At 40.2% G+C, this 6,125-nt stretch overlaps 1 non-coding gene across 1 annotated transcript; it reads right to left on the bottom strand.

Moving 5' to 3' along the window:
• Window positions 1–300: 300 nt before the first annotated feature.
• On the bottom strand, window positions 301–376 carry Trnav-cac (transfer RNA valine (anticodon CAC)). The gene has a single exon. It is a non-coding gene; the product is annotated as a tRNA-Val (tRNA).
• Window positions 377–6,125: the final 5,749 nt, after the last annotated feature.

The following is a 6,125-nucleotide window of genomic DNA, read 5'->3' as shown; positions in this document are numbered from 1 at the left end:
TGCTCCCTCAGAAATACACACGGACAAGACTGGTTGTAATAGCATGAGGTTTATTGATACTGGTGCAGCAGGGCTCCCTTGTATGTAGGCAAGAGAGCCCCCAAATGAGAGTTGGGGGCAGTTTTTTATTTTATTTTTTTGGTTTTTCGAGGCAGGGTTTCTCTGTGTAGCCCTTGGCTGTCCTGGAACTCACTCTGTAGACCAGGCTGGCCTCGAACTTAGAAATCTGCCTGCCTCTGCCTCCCAAGTGCTGGGATTAAAGGCGTGCGCCACCACCGCCCGGCAAGAAATAGGGAGTGCTGCTTCCGCCCGGTTTCGAACCGGGGGGGACCTCTCGAGTGTGAGGCGAGCGTGATAACCACTACACTACGGAAACATACGGGGGCAGTTTTTATATCATTTTCACAGGGCTCATAAGGGCGGTTTTACCTCTTAATCAATAACTATAAAGGCTGACTTCAACAGCTGTTCTAAGCTTGATTTCCGTTCCCAGGCCTGGTTGCTAAGTAACCCAAATTTGCACCTAACCAAGAAGGTCAGCTTAAGTAGCTTCTATTTACCCAGATTTTACTGTGTTAAGGGCTAGTAAACACTTATCTTGGACCCTTTCCTCTGGAATGTTTGTTGAGCCTTTGAAATAATGTGTTTCTCCCAGGATGTGTCCCTGGGGGAAGTTAATGTTTGAGTTTAAAACCAAAATCAGAGCTTTTTATTAATTTTAAGTTTCTACATAACCTGTGAGCCAAATGAAGTTTTCCTCCTCTCAAACTTAAACACCGTCTGAGCACCTTTCTGTACATTACAGATATCTTTAGAATTCACATATAGGCAAGAGTTGGTTTTACTTCCCACAGTTGTTTCTTTTCCATTGTATAGGAGTAAAAAGACCACTTCATTCCAGCCCTGATTCTCTGGCCCCCCTGTGATGTGTTTATAAAAAGATAAAGAGAGGGGGGTATGTTCTATGGAGGTGTAGTCAGGTATGGGGGAAGGAGGTGCCTTGGCGGGCCCATGCTGAGGCATCCCTTCCCTCTGAGGGACCAGCCACAGGATGGTATAGTATAGAATAGAGTTTATTAAGGGCATGGGGAGGGGAGTTAAGAGGGTAGTAGAGGCAGAGAGAGAGACAGAGAGATATAGAGAGAGACAGAGAGAAACAGACAGAAAGAGACAGAGAAGAAAAGTAGAGGCTGGTCATGAGCACATGGAGAGAGAAGTGGGAAGGAAATGGGGGCGGGGGGGGGGGGAAGGGAAAGCCAGAGCAAGAGAAAGCAAGAGAGTGAGGAGGGGGCAAGCAGCCCCTTTTATAGTGAGTCATGCCTACCTGACTGTTGCCAGGTAACTGGGGCAGAACTTAGACAGAATGCTAATGCCCTGTACTTCTCTTTTTGAGAATTCTCTGTTCACTTCCATAGCCCATTTTGAATTGGTTAGTTTTTTTATTTCTACATGTTGATATTGAGTTTTCCCATTACCTGTTAAAGAGGATGTCTTTTCTTCAATGTATGCTTTTGATACCTTTGTCAAAATTTAGGCGCTTGTAACTGCGTTTTTATTTATGGGTTTTCTCATCTATTCATTGGACTACAGGTCTGTTTTTTTCCGCCAGTAGTATCCTGGTTTTGTTACTATGACTCTACAATTTAATTGTTGTAAGTTGTTATGATAACACCCAGTATTCTTTTTTGTTCAACATTGTTTGGCTTTCCTTTATCTTTTGTGCATTCAAGTGCTTTTTTGCTTGTTTATTTTGTTTTTCAAGACAGGGTTTCTCTGTGTAGCTAGCTGTCTTGGAACGATCTCCATAGACAGGCTGGCCTCCAATTCTTAGAGATTTGCCTGCTTGTGCCTCCTGAATGCTGGATGAAAGGCATGCACCACCACAGCCTGGCTGCATTTGGGTTTTTGTTTGTTTATTTGGTTGGTTGGTTGGTTGGTTTTGTTTTTCCTTAATGCCTGCAAAAACGGTTTTGAGTTTTGATTGGGGTTGTATTGATTTTTAAATTGTTTTTGGTAGGAAGATTATTTTCACAATATTTATTTTTCCAGTCCATGAGCATGGTGCTACCATGTAGCACCCTTTTCTTCAACTTTTTGTTGTATAGGTCTTTTGTTTTCTTGGCTAGATTTATTTCCAGGATATTTATTAGTTTTGGAGTGGCTATGCAAGTGGGATTATTTTACTGATTTCTTTTCTACTAAGGTTGTCATTGGTATACAGGAAGACCGCTGATTTTTGTGTGTTATTTTTGTATCCTGCCATCTGGCTGAAAGTGTGAAAGTGTTTATCAGCTTATATATATATGGAGAGAGAGAGACTTTAAGATTTCCTATGTATCAAATAATATCCCCTTCAACGGGGATACTTTGGCTTCTTTTTCCTATAAACACCCCTTTTATTCATTTATACTGTCTTCTTGCTCTAGCGAAGACTCTAAGCAATGCACTTGTACTTACTGAGTTGGAGTGAAGAGAGTGGACACCCTGCCCTGCTCTGGATCTAGTGGGGACGCTTTGCGTTTTTATCTACTTAGCATCATGCTGACCACAGGTTTGTCATATAAAACCTTTATTTTGTTCATATATGATACCTTCACTTCTAGTCTCTCCATGACTTTTACCATGAAGGAATGTTTGGTTTTGTCAAAGGCCTTCCTGCACCTACTGAGATCATCATATGATTTCTGCTTTTGATTCCATTTATGTGATGCATTACATTTATTGATTTACTTTTTTGAGCCATCCTGTATCTCTGTAATGAAGACAACTTGGTCATTTAGATGTTTTCTTGAATTCAGTTTCCAAATATATGGAGAATTTTTGCATGTATGTTCTTGAGGGATATCAGCTTATAATGTGTGTGTGTGTGTGTGTGTGTGTGTGTGTGTGTGTGATCTGTTTTTGTTATCAGGACAATATTGACATTGTAAAAAACAGTTTGGAGTCATTCTTTACCTTTCTGTTTTATGGAATAATTTAATAACATTAGTGTTAGCTCTTTGATAGCTAGATATAATTCTGCAGAGGATCTATCTGGCCTTAGGCTCCTTTATTTGGGAGATTATTATTATTACTGCTTCGACCTCACTGCTGTATTTGTATGTATTATTTATTTCATCTTGGTTTAATTTTGATAGGTCATATGCATCTAGAAATTCAGCTATTTCTTTTAGGTTTTCCAGCTTAGCAGAATATAGGCTTTTAAATTATACCTGAATTCATTCTCTCTCTCTCTCTCTCTCTCTCTCTCTCTCTCTCTCTCTCTCTCTCTCTCTTTCTCCCTCGCTCTCCCTCGGTTAAGGGTTTGTCAGCAGTTGAGAGTGTTTGCTGTTCTTGCAGAGGACTACTGTTTGGTTCCCAGCACTGAGTGGCTCACAACTGCCTATAAGTCCAACCCTGGGAGACCTAATCCCCTCTGTCCTCCCTGGGGACCAGAACTCACAGCCACATACCTATACACAGAAGCACACGAATACACATCATTAAACATTTTTTTGAAAAATATCCAAGCCATGTATTATTTCACCAGTCTCTTTCTTGATATTATTTCCCCGTTTAGTGTTATTGGGTTTAATTTGTTCTTATTTTCCCAGTGCTTTGAGATGTATCATTCATTAAGCTAATGATAAGATGTATCATTTCCCTGATGATTTGTTTATTTGTTTATTTATTTATTTGCTGTCGGTACTTAGAGCTCTAAAGTTTCTTCTTAGGTCTGTCTTCATTTTAAGAATGCATATTTAGTGTTAGAGTGAAATGTTCTGTAGATTTCTGCTAGGTACATTTGGCTTATGATGTCATTTAACTTCAATGTCTCTCTGTTTAATTTTACTCAGATGACCTGTCCCTTGGTCAGAGAAATGTTGAAGTCACCCACTGTTACTGTATTGGCTTTAATGTATTGTGTTACATAACATACACAGTCTGTGACTTTGCATCAGGCTACATTTGCTTTAGGAAATCACTGAGTTTGGTTTGTATATGTTTACAACTGTGATAACCTCTTGAGGGATTGTTGCTTAGTGAGTATGAAGTGACCTTCTTCATCTCTTCTGACGAGTTTTGGTTTGAAATTAGAATAGCTGTCCCTGTTTCTTTCCTAGTCTCTTTTTCCTTTGGAATTCCAGTTCCCATTCTTTTATCTTAAGATGGTATTTATCTTTGCTGGTGAGGTAAGGAATGTCTTTCTGAAGCAGCAAGAAAAAATGGTCCCTGTTTTCTAATCCTATCCATGCTAGTGTGCATGGTTTTGCTGGAGAAGGCGATACTATCAATATTGAGTTACCATGGAGAAGTGTTAAGTCTTGGTCATTTTGTTGCTTTTGTGGTCTTCTCTGTATGGTGTGTGTCTCTGGGAGCCCTACCCTTGCCCAAGCCCTGTTCCTACCTCCATTGTGCATTATGGTCCCTGCAGACCTGGGTTCCTTCCCTACTCTGGGTGTGCATTTGGGTGCATTTTGTGAGTTCCCATTGGTTTTGGGCACCGTACTCTGGGTCAAGCGTGGCTCACTTCCCACTTGTGCTTCTCCATTGCCTTTTGTGAGCCCTTGAACATGCGGGAGCCCCACACTGGTAACAACACTCCTAATCTATGCTCTTGAGGCCTCCACTGGGTTTTGTTGATCCCTGTGCATCTGAGCACACTACCCTTATTAGGTTCTTCCCTTATCTTGTACATTTTCAATTATTTTAATATTTTACTTCTCCGTTTAGAATTTAAAGGTCTCTTACTTCCTTTTCTTGCTTAATTTCTCTGACTAGAACTTAGAGTATTAAGCTGGATATTATTGTCTTGTTCCTGAGCTTAAGGGAAAAGGTTTTTCTCTTATGTCATGATATATGACATATCTGTGAGTTTTTCATGTATAGTCTTTATCACACTGAAGAATGTCCTATCCCTGGTTTATTGTTTTTTTCCTTCTTTTTTTTTTTTAAAGATTTATTTTGTTTATATGAACACACTGTAGCTGTCTTCAGAGACACCCCAAGAGGGCATTGGATCCCACATTACAGATGGTTGTGAGCTACCATGTGGCTGCTGGAATTGAACTCAGGACCTCTGGAAGAGCAATGCCCTTTTCTCTCCTTTTTAACCTTGAAAACTATGCAGAAAATAAAACATTAAATTTTAGCCATTTCATTTTTAAGTATATGAGCTAGTCCTTTAACTACATTATGTTGTACAATCTTTACTGCTAACTATCTTTTCCATTGAAACTCCATATTCATTAAAAAATATTTCCCCTGCTTATCTTTCCCCAGGACAGTAGTTCTCAACCTGTGGATAGAGACCCCTTTGAGGGTCACATGTCAGATATCCTCCATATCAGATATTAACCTTATGATTCATAACAGTTGCAGAAATTACAATTATGAAGTAGCAATAAAATAATTTGGGGGGGTCACCTCCACTTGAGGAACTGTATTAAAGGTTTGCAACATGAGGAAGATTGAGAACCACCGTAGGGTCTGCTAACCATGCCTCTGCTTTCTATTTCCATGAAAAGAAAAAAAAAATTAGAGCTGAGATTGAAGCCAGGATCTTGTGCATGCTAAGTAAGCAAGAAGCCACTGGATACACTCCCAGGTTCTATTAATTTGGTTATGTTAGGTACATCATATAAATTAAATTCATTTAGAAAAATGGCTTTAAGGTTCATATACATTGTATCATATGCTGGAATTTCCTTCTTTTTATCATTCTGATTCCCTTTTCCCCTTGGTTCCACCTGGGACCAAAGTCCACATTCATTAACTCTCTCAAGTTCATCTCATAATTTAAAGTATATTTAATCTCTCTATATAAGTCACCAAAGTCTTAATAGTCTCCAAAGTACAGGCCCTGGGTGGTGGCACATGACTGTAATCTCAGCACTTGAGAGGTAGAAGCAGGATGATCAGGGCCTCATACTTCAGCTACACAGTGAGTTTGGCACCCACCCAGGCTACATAAGATCCTGTGTCTAAGCGGGGCAGTGGTGGCACACTCCTTCAGTCCCAGCACTTGGGAGGCAGAGGCAGGTGGATTTCTGAGTTCGAGGCCAGTCTGGTCTACAGAGTGAGTTCCGGGCAGCCAGAGCTACACAGAGAAACCCTGTTTCAAACAAACAAACAAACAAACAAAC

The sequence above is a fragment of the Arvicanthis niloticus genome, chromosome 18 (genome assembly GCF_011762505.2).
Source record: "Arvicanthis niloticus isolate mArvNil1 chromosome 18, mArvNil1.pat.X, whole genome shotgun sequence".
Lineage (NCBI taxonomy): Eukaryota > Metazoa > Chordata > Mammalia > Rodentia > Muridae > Arvicanthis > Arvicanthis niloticus.
This window is presented reverse-complemented; position numbering and strand designations above follow the sequence as displayed.